Raw genomic sequence first — 15,597 nt, 5'->3', positions numbered from 1 at the left:
TTAGTAACTCTGCTTTGGCAGCACTGTTTTCGATGGTATCTCCATTGCTATCGTGCAGAGAAGGCATTGATTGTTTCTTGCCGCTAACATACTTCACATACGACCAGAATCGCTTTGGATTTTCTGCCAGGTTTCGAGACAAAGTTTCGTTGTGGAAACTGTCATAAGCATCTCGCTTTGAAGTCCGCGCTAAATTTCAAGCTTCTGTAAAAGATCGCCAATCTTGGAGACTTTGCATCCTTTTAAATTTGGCATGTTTTTTTCGTTCTGCAACAGTATTCTAATCCGTTTTGTGTACCAAGGAGGATCAGCTCGGTCGTTTGTTAATTTAATTGGTATAAATCTCTCGATTGCTGCCGATACTATTTCTTTGAATTTAAGGCGCATCTGGTCTACACTTATATTGTTAATTTGGAAGGAGTGGACATTGTCTCTCAGGAAGGCGTCAAGTGAATTTTTATCTGATTTTTGAATAGGTATATTTTCCGTTTGATTTTGGAGGATTTGGGAGTAACAATATTCAGTCTTGCTACGACAACCCTGTGTTCACTAATCCCTGTATCTGATGCTCATTATTGACTCAAGATTATTTGTTGCCAAGGATTCAAGTGTGTTTTCACAGCCTATCACTATTCGCTTGGCCTCATAAGCTAACTGCTCGAAATAATTTTCGTAGAATGCATTTAGCACAATTTTGGGTGATGTTTTATGCATAACTCCGGAATTAAACAGGTATTTTCGCCAACATATCGAGAGTAAATTAAAGCCACTACCAACTATAATTGAACGAGTCAGATACATGTTTGAAATTAAACTTTAAAGTTTTCTTTGACCTTTCAACAATTGTGTCATCTGAATTGGGAGGTCGGTAAAAGGATTCAATAGTTATTTTATTCCGTTTGCCAAGAGCGACCTCTGCCCATACTAACGCACAGGAAGTATGTACTTAAATTTCACGACAATGTATACTACTTCTAACAGCAACAATCACGTGAACGCCAACTGTATTTAACCTATGCTCTCGGAAAAGCGTTAGATTTCTCGCAAAAATTTAGGCTGAACTTATCACCAATTTGGTCCTAATCTTCTCAGTTATTGCCTCCAGCAGAGTGTCCCTATTACTCTGAATCAGTTTCTTTAGAGAAGAACACACTGCCTCGGGCGCGAGAGTATTTCGCCATTACAAGGAATAAAACGTCGAAGTGAAAAAACTGTACATCAACGCTATTACATCCGATAACGTTGCGTTATCACATCTTCCTTGAGTAAATAATCACTCAGAGATTCGACACGAAGATAACACAGTTATTCATAACAACTCCAGAAAAACAAAAGTATGGTATTACCCGGTAAATATCGCTGATATATTATCTCGAACAGATCCAATTTCTCCGTTGTAACTGTAAGATATTTAAAAGGGCTAATCACGTGAGGATCACCTCAGTTTCTTTAAACAAAATATCTGGAGATCATTACAGTGTTTAGCTGCCGTGTTTCACAATTTTCAGAAAGACACGAAGGAGTACGTTATTTTAAGCAAAGGAAGAATTATCTTCAAAGGCATCTTTGATTTCATTTTTGTATTTCTTAACAAAAGAAAGGATACAAGAGGAAAGATTGTTCTAAAAAGTGAGAAATATTTGGTTCGTGCTGATTCAGATGACTGCTGTATGTATTAATTATTTAGCTGTCACTGCCACCAGCACATTACATTTAGCCTTGTCACTGACATTTTCACAAGGCGATACGAGGATGAAATTACTATGTCATGCAAACTACCAGCTCCTGACTGTGATTAACATAGTTTGCTTCACTAAATTCTAAATTTTGTTACAATGACTTTCAATTAACCAATCATGATCGTACAATTCGAATTATGTCAGCATGTGGTGTCTCACGAAAGACGGGGGGGGGGGGGGGGGGGGGGGGTCTGTGGTTCAAGCGCGGCCACCGCATCAACCGGCCACCGCCGCGTCCGACTTCTTTCATACACTGATCTGGCGGTAGTTGGCTGTCCGAGCGCTTCTCCGAGTTAAATATCAACACCGTTACCATCTGATTAACTTCAGCTTAGCTTTATTTACAGTAGGTACTCAAAGTGTTGTCCTTCTGTGGTAAGAGCAGCCTGACACCTCGTGAACACACTAGCAAATATTCGACAAATTTCGGCTGCCGAAATCGGGGAAATGACTATCCCAACCCAACTCTTCGAGCGTGTGGGGATTGGTTGCAAACACCTTACCTTTTAACATCTCCCAAAGATAGAAATTACACGGATTTACACTACTGGCCATTAAAATTGCTACGCCACGAAGATGGCGTGCTACAGACACGAAATTTAACCGACAGGAAGAAGATGATGTGATATGCAAATGATGAGGTTTTCAGAGTATTCACACAAGATTGGCGCCGATGGCGACACTTACAACGTGCTCACATGAGGAAAGTTTCCAACTGATTTCTCAAACACAAACAGCATTTGACCGGCGTTGCCTGGTGAAACGTTGTTGTGATGCCTCGCGTAAGGAGGTGAAATGCGTACCATCACGTTTCCGACTTTGATAAAGGTCGGATTGTAGCCTATCGCGATTGCGTATCGCGACAATGCGGCTCGCGTTGGTCGAGATCCAATGACTGTTAGCAGAATATGTTATCGGTGAATTCAGGAGGGTAAAACGGAACGCCGTGCTGGATCCCAACGGCCTCGTATCACTAGCAGTCGAGAAGACAGGCACTCATCCGCATGGGTGTAATGTGTCGTGCAGCCACGCCCCGATCTGAGAGTCAACAGATTGGGACGTTTGCAAGACAACAACCATCTGCACGAACAGTTCGACGACGTTTGCAGCAAGGTGGACTATCAGCTCGGAGACCATGGCTGCGGTTACTCTTGACACTGCATCACAGACAGGAGCGCCTGCGATGGTGTACTCAACGACGAACCTGGGTGCGCGATGGCAAAACGTCATTTTTTCGGAAGAATCCAGGTTCTGTTTACAACATCATGATGGTCGCATCTGTGTTTGGCGATATCGCGGTGACCGCACATTGCAAGCGTGTATTCGTCATCGCCGTACTGGCGTATCACCCGGCGTGATGGTATGGAGTGCCATTGGTTACACGTCTCGGTCACCTCTTGTTCGCATTGACGGCACTTTGAACAGTGGACGTTACATTTCAGATGTGGTACGACCCGTGGCTCTACCCTTCATTCGAGCCCTGCGAAACCCTACATTTCATCAGGATAATGCCCGACCGCATGATGCAGGTCCTGTACGGGCCTTTCTGGATACAGAAAATGTTCGACTGCTGTCCTGGCCAGCACATTCTCCAGATCTCTCACCAATTGAAAACGTCTGGTCAATGGTGGCCGAGCAACTGGCTCGTCACAATACGCCAGTCACTACTCTTGATAAACTGTGGTATCGTGTTGAAGCTGCATGGGCAGCTGTACCTCTACACGCCATCCCAGCTCTGTTTGACTCAATGCCCAGGCGTATCAAGGCCGTTATTACGGCCAGAGGTGGTTGTTCTGGGTACTGATTTCTCAGGATCTATGCACCCAAACTGCGTGAAAATGTAATCACGTGTCAGTTCTAGTACAGTATATTTGTCCAATGAATACCCGTTTAGCATCTGCATTTCTTCTTGGTGTAGCAATTTTAATGGCCAGTAGTGTAGATATGGAGAACGAGGAAGCAAGTGAACTATCCTGTCATCAGAAACACTTCGTATTGCTGTCATAGAAGCATTGGCGATATGTGGTCCTGCATCGTCCAGCAGGTCTTAATTCTCCCGAAAAATGGATCCAGTGTATTGTTCACATACCCGACAGATCGTGTTGTTTGATGGAAAATTGTCGGTTCAGTAATTCGACTTGCACTAACTGCGCAACACACTCCTGTTTTCACATGATGGCAGACGCTGTTGGTGAAGTTCATGAGGATTTTCGGAGCTCCAACGTCGATTGTTCTGAGAATTGACGCACCCTACAAATGAAGCTTGATTCAACAGAAAAAAAGTATCTAGGGATGAACTTGCCCAGCGTGCACAGACTATATCAGCCAGTTGCAATAATGACGTTGAACAGTCTGAGTCGGCAAAAAAGAAAGAATGTCGCCATGGTGAGTATACGCAGGCATGAAAAATACAGCTGTATAGAATGTTAATAAAGTTTGTTTTATCGTAAAAGCTTTGTGAGTTTTCACATAAAAAAATCGGAAAATTTACTTTTCAGCGTGCCCTCTCAAGTTTTTCAAATCTAGCATCTAGTGCACTTAGTGCTTGGCCGACCATATATATATTGCTCTCTTGGATCTTTGTTGGGTCATCTCTTGTTTCGTATCAGAAATCCCTTTTTCTTCTTCTAACGCTGTGTCGTGCTATTGTTGATTCAAAATTAGCCTCCACATCAATTTCAGTATCTAGTTCTTTTACATCAGTAATTACATATTCGAAGGACAAATCCGATCAAAGATTCGTAAAAAGTAGTTTGCAATTTCGTAAAAGATCAATTGCAAAGAATAGTCAAAATCTTCTGTTTGCTTCAACTTATTTAATGGATTTAGTATTTATGGGATTAAGCATCTTAAACCAAATAACTAACGAACACAGAACTTCGCTGTTTAACACAATTTGATAAACCAAAGGCTTCGTCTCTAATTAAATTATCATTGTTTTGGTTTTCTTAAATGTTTACTAAGGCGTCGTATACATCTTTCTATTTCAATCCCAAAGGTTTAAAGGCAACCTACTCTCGCACCTAGTGTCACTCAGTGGTTTCAAAGACAACGCTGAACGACTTTTAAAAATATTGCACATCGTAAACCATACGACAACAATGTTGAAGACATTTGCGGCTTCCAGAGGTGCTTTTGCCATATCATTAATAATAATACTGAGAGAGTGGGTACTAGACAGAACATAGAATGCTCGCGAAAGATATGATTTAATTCTAGATTACACTGCTGGTTTATCGCCCCTCACATTGGACCCGTTGTCGCATTCTTGTTAACGACAAAAATCAACTGCGAGAATTCACTGAGAAATCTAACTGCGAGAATTCTAAGACAATCATGCCCTATCTGAAATTTACTGTTATCACCAAATCTATAAACTTTGATGAAAAACTGATTACTTTGAAACTGAACTTGGTCCTCGTGAAATCCTACGAAAGAAAGATTTTGTTTTATACTCTATTTGGCTAGCCTGTGTCGCGGTAGATAACGCTGTGTAAACTGCTGTCGTATCTACAGCGCGCCTCGATAACAGAGCTGCAAAATGTAACTACTGAGATACGCAAAGATGCAATGCATTCTCTAAAAACATTGTTATCATTCTTGGTTCATAATTAGTGATAATGGTTTTAAATAAATTGAAAATTAATAGACCCTTGGGATGTGACAGTGACTCTGGGTTAAATGAACTCAATAGCAATCTCATACTATTTGACTTACTAACATTTAACGAAACTTCAACAATACTTAAGCTTTCTCTGAAATCACATAACTATACTGCAACAATTTCAAAAATTAAAGTTCACATGTATGATCTTTCCTTAAACAAAATTCCAAATTCTAATTCTAAAATATATTTATCACACAATGATCGATAAATCCTAACAAAAAAAAAAATGAAAAGAAAGAATGCTGCATTATCAAACTGCTGCCGCACATAACACAAACTTAATCATTACGTGCAGTCTATTCTTCATAAAGAGTATGATCGTACCAATGTGAAACTCAATTCTTTTGCAATAAATCTTCCATTAATCCATAATATGATTTCCAAGGCCGATGACCAAGCAGTTTTGTTCCTCCCCCCCCCCCCCCCTTTTCAACCAACCTACAATTTCCAAAAATGTATGCGTGATAGATTATTAGAATGACGATAACATCGACAGTTCAGTATACATTTAACAAAATATTACGATGTAATAAGTGTCGTACTCATCAGGTCTTGTAGGACTCTCACAGTCAAAAGGCTGCATTTTGACGACGACATGTACTCATGTCAGATAGTTTTATGTTCTGATACAATGTAACTTTGCAGTGCTACTTGAAAATGGCCAAAAGGCCGAAATTGCGATAGTAACAATACATATTTTATACAGCCAACGGCGACTATGATGTATTTTAATAAATTTCCAAAAATGTTCATTGTTTGCTGCCTGCTGTTACTAAACCAAAAACTCGACTGTTCACGTGTAACACATTGTCCGTCTCCTTTCCTCTCCTCACGATCAACAAATAAATCTGGGACGCATTTTTACAAAGCGAAGATCAATTCTAACGCACCTGTGTGCAGCTCAGCTTCTCTGCCGAGGCTGTGCGCGAGTGTCTAAGCAATTGAAACCTAAGATGCCTGATTCCAGACATCCAAAACAAGAAACATTCCTAGAAAAATTTACACACACACACCATTTATGGCTCTGAGCACTATGGGACTTAACTTCTGAGGTCATCAGTCCCCTAGAACTTAGGACTACTTAAACCTAACTATCCTAAGGACATCACACACATTCATGCCCGGGCAGGATTCGAAACTGCAACCGTAGCGGTCGCGCGATTCCAGACTGAAGCGCCTAGAACCGCTCGGCCACTCCGGCCGGCAGACGCCATTTATACTAACCTTTAGAAAAACCGGACGGGTCCGAGTAGGACCCGCGCTCTCAGGGTTCCATAGCAGTAGGCGGGGCCGCTGCGATCCAGGACTAGATCCGGATGTGCAATTGGGTCCCATCTCCAAATCTAGCAGTCCAATTTTATTGTTATTTTGAAGACGGTTTGACTTGACACATACGTAACCCAATTTGGAGAACAATGGAAATACGCGAAAAATATTCAATACCTGGACATACATGACAAACGTAATTTCTTGTGGAATACTCAACATATATTCACAAATGTTACGTATATAATGGCACTATAAGTTGGACGAGATATCGGCGGTGAAATTCGAGCGAACTAACAATTGTTCATGGCTTTATAAATTAAATCAGAGCACATGTATCATGAAGCCACTATTAACAGCGCTACGTGTGGTTGCATGTTCGATGCAATGGTATCCTGTATTAGAGACCGTAGAATTCGGCAAATCATTGCATTGTATTTACAAAGCAGGTTCCCCCGGAGAAATAGCCCAAATTGTCCCGACGCAGAACAGAAAAATTATGCACAGATGTATCAGAGTCTTTTTCTTCCATTGGCACTATACCCCAGAATGGGACCTAGCCTCCTCGATAATTTTCCACCATTCCTCTCTAGACTTCGCTGTAGACCTCCAGTTACGGTAACCAACTCGGGCAGCGTCTTCTCCAACCTCACCACTCCATCTCCACTTCGGTCGTCCTCTTGCTCTTCTTCCTACAGGTTCACTGCAGCAGGATTTGATTGCAGGATCTCTCATTGAATCGTATTACATGCCTGGGACATCTCAATCTACACAACCTTATGAACTTGACGATATCATCCCCCTTATAGCAGTCATTCCTTCGCCTTCTCCAACTCCCATTTTCATACACAGATAAAAATATTCGCCTCAATATTCTTTCGTGTGACGTCAATCTACTTTCACCCTGCTTTCTGATCGTCCATCTTTCTAAACCATACGTAAGTACTGGGCGTACCAGCGTTTCATAGAGTCGGCACTTAGTCTCTCGTGATAGAAGCTTGGGTTTAAAATGTCGCAGCATTCCAAAATAACATCGATTAGAAGCACTTATGCGGGCCATAATTTGAGTCTAAGTGCACCATTTGGTTCTGCCTTTGTGCTCAGATAAATGGGACATTCCACTCGCTCGAATGTCATTCCATCAAGGCTTACTCTGGGCTGTAAAGGCTGTTTTGCACCATTACACACATACTTGGTCTTTCCTCCATTAATTTTCAGGTCCATCTTCTCTGCCCTCTGTTTCAGAGCTGAGAAGGCATTTTGTAGATCTCTAAATTTTCGTCCTTCTGGAATACGGAAACACGCATTTTATTCATTTCAGAATTCCATTGCTTTCTACCAATGGTTGTTAACAGTGACTCCACTGAACTGTAGATTCAGCACTGCTAGCCCGACGGGAAATACTCTTACTTTAGCACTTTTTTTTGCGACCCTGTAAGATGAAAAGTGATACATAGGCTTACCTATAATCATTTATCATATGCTCCATCGCGAGTGGAACAGGGAAGGAGGGATCATTTGGTCGAATGAGAAGTGCCCTCTTCCGCACTTCGTATTGTTTGCGGAGTATCGATATAAATGTTCGTGGGAAATTATGACGATCTTAGACGTCCATAGAATCTGATATGTAGAGTTTTTATTCATCACAGAATTCTCATACACTTCTAGGAGTAATTTATTACCGCCTTCTCTTTAGAAAATGTAACACCAAACACTCGATTGTGGAACACTGGCTTTATTTGCTTGTAAGTCTCTCTGCTTTCCATAGCAATGAGAACATTGCTGTTTCACAGATCAAAAGAAGGCGGGAAAAAGCCTTTCTTTTGTCTTCGAAGTATTGTTGTAAAGTTGGCTACGCGGCTTTTCGCAACAGTTGTGGAATCAAATTCCCAGCCACAAGCCGGTCGATGTGACCGAGCGGTTCTAGGCGCTTCAGTCTGGAACAGCGCTGCTGCTACGGTTGCAGGTTCGAATCCTGCCTCGAGCATGGATGAGTGTGATGTCCTTGATTAGTTAGGTTTAATTAGTTCTATGCCTAGGGTATTGATGACCTCCGATGTTACGTCTCATAGTGTTTAGAGCCATTTGAACCATTTGAACCATTTGAACCTAGCCACAATCTTCTTAACGTAATCAACAGTAGCTAAACGCAGCGCTTTCTGGAGCATTGTTTTGTGTCACAGAATGCCACATTCGGTACCATGTGCACTCTGATATGCATTAACATTAGCTGATCTCTCTATTATCACTTTCCAGGAAGATTAGGCAAATTAAATTGGTTAATTGACCAACAACATTCTCTCTTCTGATTAATTCCTACCTCAGACTTTTCACATTCAGTATCAATACACATTAATTGAATACGGGAAAAACACTATTCTAAATATTTTGCTGCTTTATTTCTTAGTTTAACGCTCGTTTTATTGAATACATGTCACATATAAGGATGTAATTTTAGATCATCAACATCAAAAATGTGTCACATCCGTAACCATTTTAATAATACAAAAGCCTTTTACATTGAAGGTAATGATAAGTCATACAACAAACATAAATAATGAGTGGATAAGCATCAATTGCCTGGAATTTAATTGATTTCTTGTGTCGCCAGCAAAATTTAGTTCTGGTGGCATTTGCCTCCTACTGATAGAGTTGAGTTACAACTGAATTATCCTACGTCCATATTCAGCCCACCGCATACGAATATCTTTGTTGATCCATGTATAGCGTTTTTACGACTATGACGTGTGGGGTCTCAAGATGGCATCAGTGTAATGCCGAAACTGGTAGCATTTAAGAAGTTCATAAAATAAATTTCTACAATACATACGGTTACTGGTAAATTATTGTATAAAGAAAGGCATACGAAGGTATTCCATCCCAGCAACAGATACGTTAGTGAAAGGGGTACCAAAAATAAGTACACCCTAGTGATTGCACTATTAAACTTTTGCCCAGGTTCAGTGCTCAATGTGGCCCCTGCACTGAATGTTTAACAAAATTAAACAGCAACACAGAGTCTGCTGCAGATTGAAATAATAATTCTTAATACCGAAATACCGAATATTCTTCTAGTCTTTGGAAGGTTTACTTGTGAGCGGCATAAAGCTAACCACCAAGGTGGTATTAAACACTTATTATATGACGCCACATGCAGCAGAAAATGTAGATGACAAGACCCGGAATCAGTTACAAGGGCATTCCATGGTCACCATTCAACAGGTCTTTCACCTCTGCTTTGGTTAGTGTCTAACAAGAATTCAGCCGAAAATGTGGCGATTTGTTTTCGCCTGGCTTGTTAACCATTTGTAACTTTCATGGGTGACAAATTTTGTATAAAACCTACATATTTCTCTGATTTCCGTGTTAAAATATGTTTCCTCTGGCAAAACACAGTGGAGTTTACACAGTATCACCTCAGTACCATGTTGTGCAGACATAGTTGCGAGTGAATTATGAAACAGTGGTTTATTAACTTGGTTAAGTGAGGAAAAGAGGAAAAGTAACGTCAGTAACTTATGAAAAAGCACATCCTTGGTGCAAACTAAACTTTAGTTCAAATGGTTCAAATGGTTCTAAGCACTATAGGACTTCATGTCTGATGTCATCAGTCTCCTAAACTTAGAACTACTTAAACCTAACTAACCTAAGGACGTCACATACATCCATGTCCGAGGCAGGAGTCGAACTTGCGACCGTAGCAGCAGCGCGGTTTCGGACTGAAGCGCCTAAGGTTTAGTGTCTTCACTTATGTTGATCCAAAAGCTATGGTATTTCTCGTTTCACTAGTTATTGATGGCACTTAAAAATTACATTATTTCATCGAAAAACTGTGTAGTTAGTGGAGTAACACGGTAGATAATGAAGTTTTGCACAATAACTATATGGCAAAATAGTTTCCCCTTTACGTGCTGTCTTTTGCTAAAATCTGATTTCGATATCTGAAACATTTTATGAAATACGAGGAATGTTGTGGATATTTCACTCTAGCTTTATCGCTCGCACGGCGCGGTCGCAATTGAGTGTGCTACGTCAGATCAGTTTTCTCGACATTGGTGGCAGACAGGTATCTCTTCCCGAAGGCTAAAGAAAAATTCAACATGTTAGCAGCAACATATTATGTAATATGCACCAAACGCAAAATCATAGTGATCTGTATTTTTCAATGCAAACTTTTCCGCATATCGCGCAGTGTCTTAACTCCACGTAAATATCACAATAACTAAGACCATTAACTTTTTTAAAAAAATCTTTATTCTTCAATATATATAATACATAACAACCCACCACCTCAAACAATTAGTGGGTCCTAATTGATACAATTCAAGTGTTAATACTAAAGCTTACTCTAGGTTAGTTCTTTTGCTCACACTATGGGCACTACTGTTATGGTTTGATTATGTTGTTCTATTTCTACCTATGCTAATCTACTTCTACCTGCAGCGTTACAGATGTGGCAGCGTTGTACAAACCTACGATGTTGGCCGTGTTCACCTAGCTAATCCCGGTGAACGTGCCCCTGGCACCGGGCTGGCCGGAGTTGTTGATCGCTGCAGTACTATACTATTCTAGCTTATCCTACATCTAACTTGACATATAAAGCTATAAGTAAACCAAAAATGAATTTTAATAATTTCTGTAAAATAATTGAGAGAGAATGGAAGGCGCGCGGTACGATTCTGTCATCGCCGACCGGCCAAAAGCTGGCGAACACTTGTCTACCTTCCGAACAAACAAATGGACTCGCCCAGCACTTTGGACGAAAATAGATCTCTGTGCATCAGCCACCGTATCCTGCACGGACACTATCGTCTGTTGGCTCCTCGTGAAAGTGCATATGTATACACGGTGAGTCACCAACTATTGCCACCAAGAATAAGTCTTAAAGTATGATAGGAGCTCAAAGGTTTGTGTGACGGAGGTTGCATGGGACAACGGGGGCCATAGTATGACGTTGGTTTTTTGTTGCTAGGTGGGGTCGCTTCGCAGATATGAAGGTCAACCTTTTTTTTTTAGATAGGGTGCTACGGTTTGGAACTTATTTTCTGATAGCGGCTATCGAGATGAATCCAGTGATATGTAACAGTAACGTCTTTGAAGGTCAACGTTGTCCTCGATGGTGAGTGTTCATCAGAGGTGAGGGTATCATCTGGAGTGCCCCAGGGAAGTGTGGTAGGTCCGCTGTTGTTTTCTATCTACATAAATGATCTTTTGGATAGGGTGGATAGCAATGTGCGGCTTTTTGTTGATGATGCGGTGGTGTACGGGAAGGTGTCGTCGTTGAGTGACTGTAGGAGGATTCAAGATGACTTGGACAGGATTTGTGATTGGTGTAAAGAATGGCAGCTAACTCTAAATATAGGTAAATGTAAATTAATGCAGATGAATAGGAAAAAGAATCCTGTAATGTCTGAATACTCCATTAGTAGTGTAGCGCTTGACACAGTCACGTCGATTAAATATTTGGGCGTAACATTGCAGAGCAATATGAAGTGGGACAAGCATGTAATGGCAGTTGTTGGGAAGGCGGATAGTCGTCTTCGGTTCATTGGTAGTATTTTGGGGTGGTTGATCTGTAAAGGAGACCGCTTATAAAACACTGATACGACCTATTCTTGAGTACTGCTCGAGCGTTTGGGATCCCTATCAGGTCGGGTTGAGGGAGGACATAGAAGCAATTCAGAGGCGGGCTGCCAGATTTGTTACTGGTAGGTTCGATCATCACGCGAGTGTTACGGAAATGCTTCAGGAACTCGGGTTGGAGTCTCTAGAGAAAAGGAGGCGTTCTTTTCGTGAATCGCTACTGAGGAAATTTAGAGAACCAGCATTTGAGGCTGACTGCAGTACAATTTTACTGCCGCTAACTTACATTTCCCGGAAAGACCACAAAGATAAGATAGATTAGGGCTCGTACAGAGGCATATAGGCAGTCATTTTTCCCTCGTTCTGTTTGGGAGTGGAACAGGAAGAGAAGATGCTAGTTGTGGTACGAGGTACCCTCCGCCACGCATCGTATGGTGGATTGCGGAATATGTATGTAGATGTAGATGTAGAAGGTCACAAAGATGGCATGAACGTCGATTTACAGAAGGTGTTGGAAGTGATGCCAGAGAGAATTGTCAGGGCATGTGCTTCGATAATCACATCAGACCTCAATGCGCCGAAACTTGCGAAACAAAAGGCCACAGCTCAGTAGTTCATGTGAGCTGTAAGCTGGACTAGTGACGTCACACTGACACCGAATTCCACCACAATTCTGCGCAGCGTCATCGTGGACGCGTCACACGATTGCAAGGTTGTCACCCCAACTCTTACCCACGTTTCATACCTTTGATGCCTCCGTAATGGAGTTCAGAACTGTGATATCCAGTGTTGCTGACCTCTGGGAATCGACCGGGAAAGGCCTTAAGAATTGTCATAAAGAGCGTCAACTAAACAACCCTCTTCCTTGGAACGTTGGTTATCACACTTTTCGAGGTCGAAATTGACAGTTCCCAGTGAGATTGTAACGGCAACGACTCTTTACTATTGTACATATAAGTAATTCTTTTCATCTGATTTTACGATTAACTTGTGTAATTAATGTTCTGATTTCATTTCATTTTGTTTCATGCCATTTTGTTAAAAAAACTGTAAATAAGTGTCAATGTTAATATTAATGTTTATGTCAAATGTCAAGTAATATTTTAATAGAACGGAAGTGTAACAAATGTTGAAAATGTTGTAAGATGTTTAAAATTGTAACTGTGCGTCTGGTCCATACGTAGGTAATGTGTTAGGATATGTAGTATGCAAAACCTCGGGTGAATACCCGGTCTGTCAGGGAGCGGTAAAAGGTGGGTGGCAGGCGAGCGCTGGAAAATGCACGCGGGCACTGCACGGCACAACGGGCTCAGTAGTAGTTGGTGTTTGGCACTGGTTTCAGCAACACCTTCTGGAGCGAGAAGGCTCTCTTGGAAGACAGCTTCACTGAGCCTCGTGTGTGCCGTTCCAACGCCCACACAGCATGGCAATATTCCATAGGCACTAAATGGAAAAGTATTGCGACGATAAGAAGAATTGCCGATAAGAAGAAGTGCCGATACATCAAGAGCCATAGCTGTGGTTGTATGTGTGCCCTGTGCCTCGCCATCCTGCCGCCCGCCAACCGCCGCATCGATACTAGCAGGATGAAACTTTTAGTACTGTATTCGTATGGATCAGAGAGTAAACTGTGTCTGTTTGGTGCAATAATAACCTAAATTTTACCAGAACTTTTCCATCATTTGTCCTCACAACTACACTAGACAGGGTCCTTTCCAAACGTTATGCAATCCGAGTGTCCCGAAATGAAAATTAAAAATTGTGTTAGTAATAATTATTTGCAGAACTAGCTATATTAGAATGGTGTTAAAAGAAATTTTTTGTTAATGAACCAGTAAATGAATAGCGAAGGTCTAACGAAGTCGAAAGATAACTTTAGTATTGATATAGTAATGAAGTTTATTACTAGAATGAAATTTTCACTCTGCAGCGGAGTGTGCTCAGATATGAAACTTCCTGGCAGGTTAAAACGGTATGCTGGACCGAGACTCGAACTCGAGACCTTTGCCTTTCGCGGGCAAGTGCTCTACCAACTGAGCTACCCAAGCACGACTCACGCCAGCTCCTCACAGCTTTAGTTCCGCCAGTACCTCGTCTCCTACCTGGCGGAATTAAAGCTGTGAGGACGGGGCGTGAGTCGTGATTGGGTAGCTCAGTTGGTAGAGCACTTGCCCGCGAAAGGCAAAGGTCCCGAGTTCGAGTCTCGGTCGGGCACATCGTTTTAATCTGCCAGGAAGTTTCATATCAGCGCACACTCCGCTGTAGAGTGAAAATTTCATTCTAGAAACATCCCCCAGGCTGTGGCTAAGCCATGTCTCCGTAATATCCTTTCTTCCAGGAGTGCTAGTTCTGCAAGGTTCGCAGGAAAGCTTCTGTGAAGTTTGGAAGGTAGGAGACGAGGTACTGGCGGAATTAAAGCTGTCAGGACGGGCCGTGAGTCGTGCTTGGGTAGCTCAGTTGGTAGAGCACTTGCCCGCGGAAGGCAAAGGTCCCGAGTTCGAGTCTCGGTCCGGCACACCGTTTTAATCTGCCAGGAAGTTTCATAAAGTTTATTATTTCGAGACAGATTTAAAGGCATTTAAATGAGCAGCAGATAAGATGAAAAGAGAAGTAACTTATATACTGGAAATCTTGAATGAATAATAAATTCAGTAAACATTTTTTTTAAGTACAGCGATCATAACAGTTTCAGGGTCCCCCCAAATCATTCATTTGAATTCTGAATTGTTCAAAATTGGTTTGACCAGCAAAAGTTCAAGTCAATATAAAAGTCAAAATTTATCAGTGTTTTATCTTTACAAAAATTGACATTTTGTGTGTGGAATGAAAGTACAATTTCTGGGGTAAGCTATGCCCGATTTTAATCAGATTAATAGACAGTATAAAGTTTTGTAGTAAACATTATAGTGTAGTGTTATGTATTCTTGATTTTCCATATCAGTACAGAACGTGAAACTATCAGTTCAATAGATTTACTGGTTCCAAAATTCTACTACATTATGTAGTGTTACAACTTGTTGTTTTGCATGAACATATACCAACTTGTGCAGGGAAGAAACTCAGTTAATGCCTAATTAGTCTGGCGACCGTATTATTGTCACATTGGTAGCATCTTGTGGTTTGATTTTGATCCATCCTGACATGTGATTGGATTTCGAACTTACTTGACGTATTATTGTTATTACAGAGTGGATGTGAATCTGATTTGCCACCATTCAGGTACACGCGGTCGATATCTATCCGAAAATCCTTTTTCATAAGGTGAATCGCGCTCACTTACCATAGCACAGGCTTTAACGAGTACTGTGTCAGGGATTACAAGATGACCGACAGTACGACGTT

The 15,597-nt window shown here is 41.4% G+C and overlaps 1 non-coding gene across 1 annotated transcript; it reads left to right on the top strand.

The window, feature by feature from the left end:
• The first annotated feature begins 14,696 nt into the window (after positions 1-14,696).
• Positions 14,697-14,771, top strand: Trnap-cgg. The gene has a single exon. It is a non-coding gene; the product is annotated as a tRNA-Pro (tRNA).
• Positions 14,772-15,597: the final 826 nt, after the last annotated feature.

Source organism: Schistocerca americana, chromosome 2 (genome assembly GCF_021461395.2).
Source record: "Schistocerca americana isolate TAMUIC-IGC-003095 chromosome 2, iqSchAmer2.1, whole genome shotgun sequence".
Classification (NCBI taxonomy): Eukaryota; Metazoa; Arthropoda; class Insecta; order Orthoptera; family Acrididae; genus Schistocerca; species Schistocerca americana.
The sequence above is the reverse complement of the archived record's forward strand: the minus strand, read 5'-3'. Positions and strand labels throughout refer to the sequence as shown.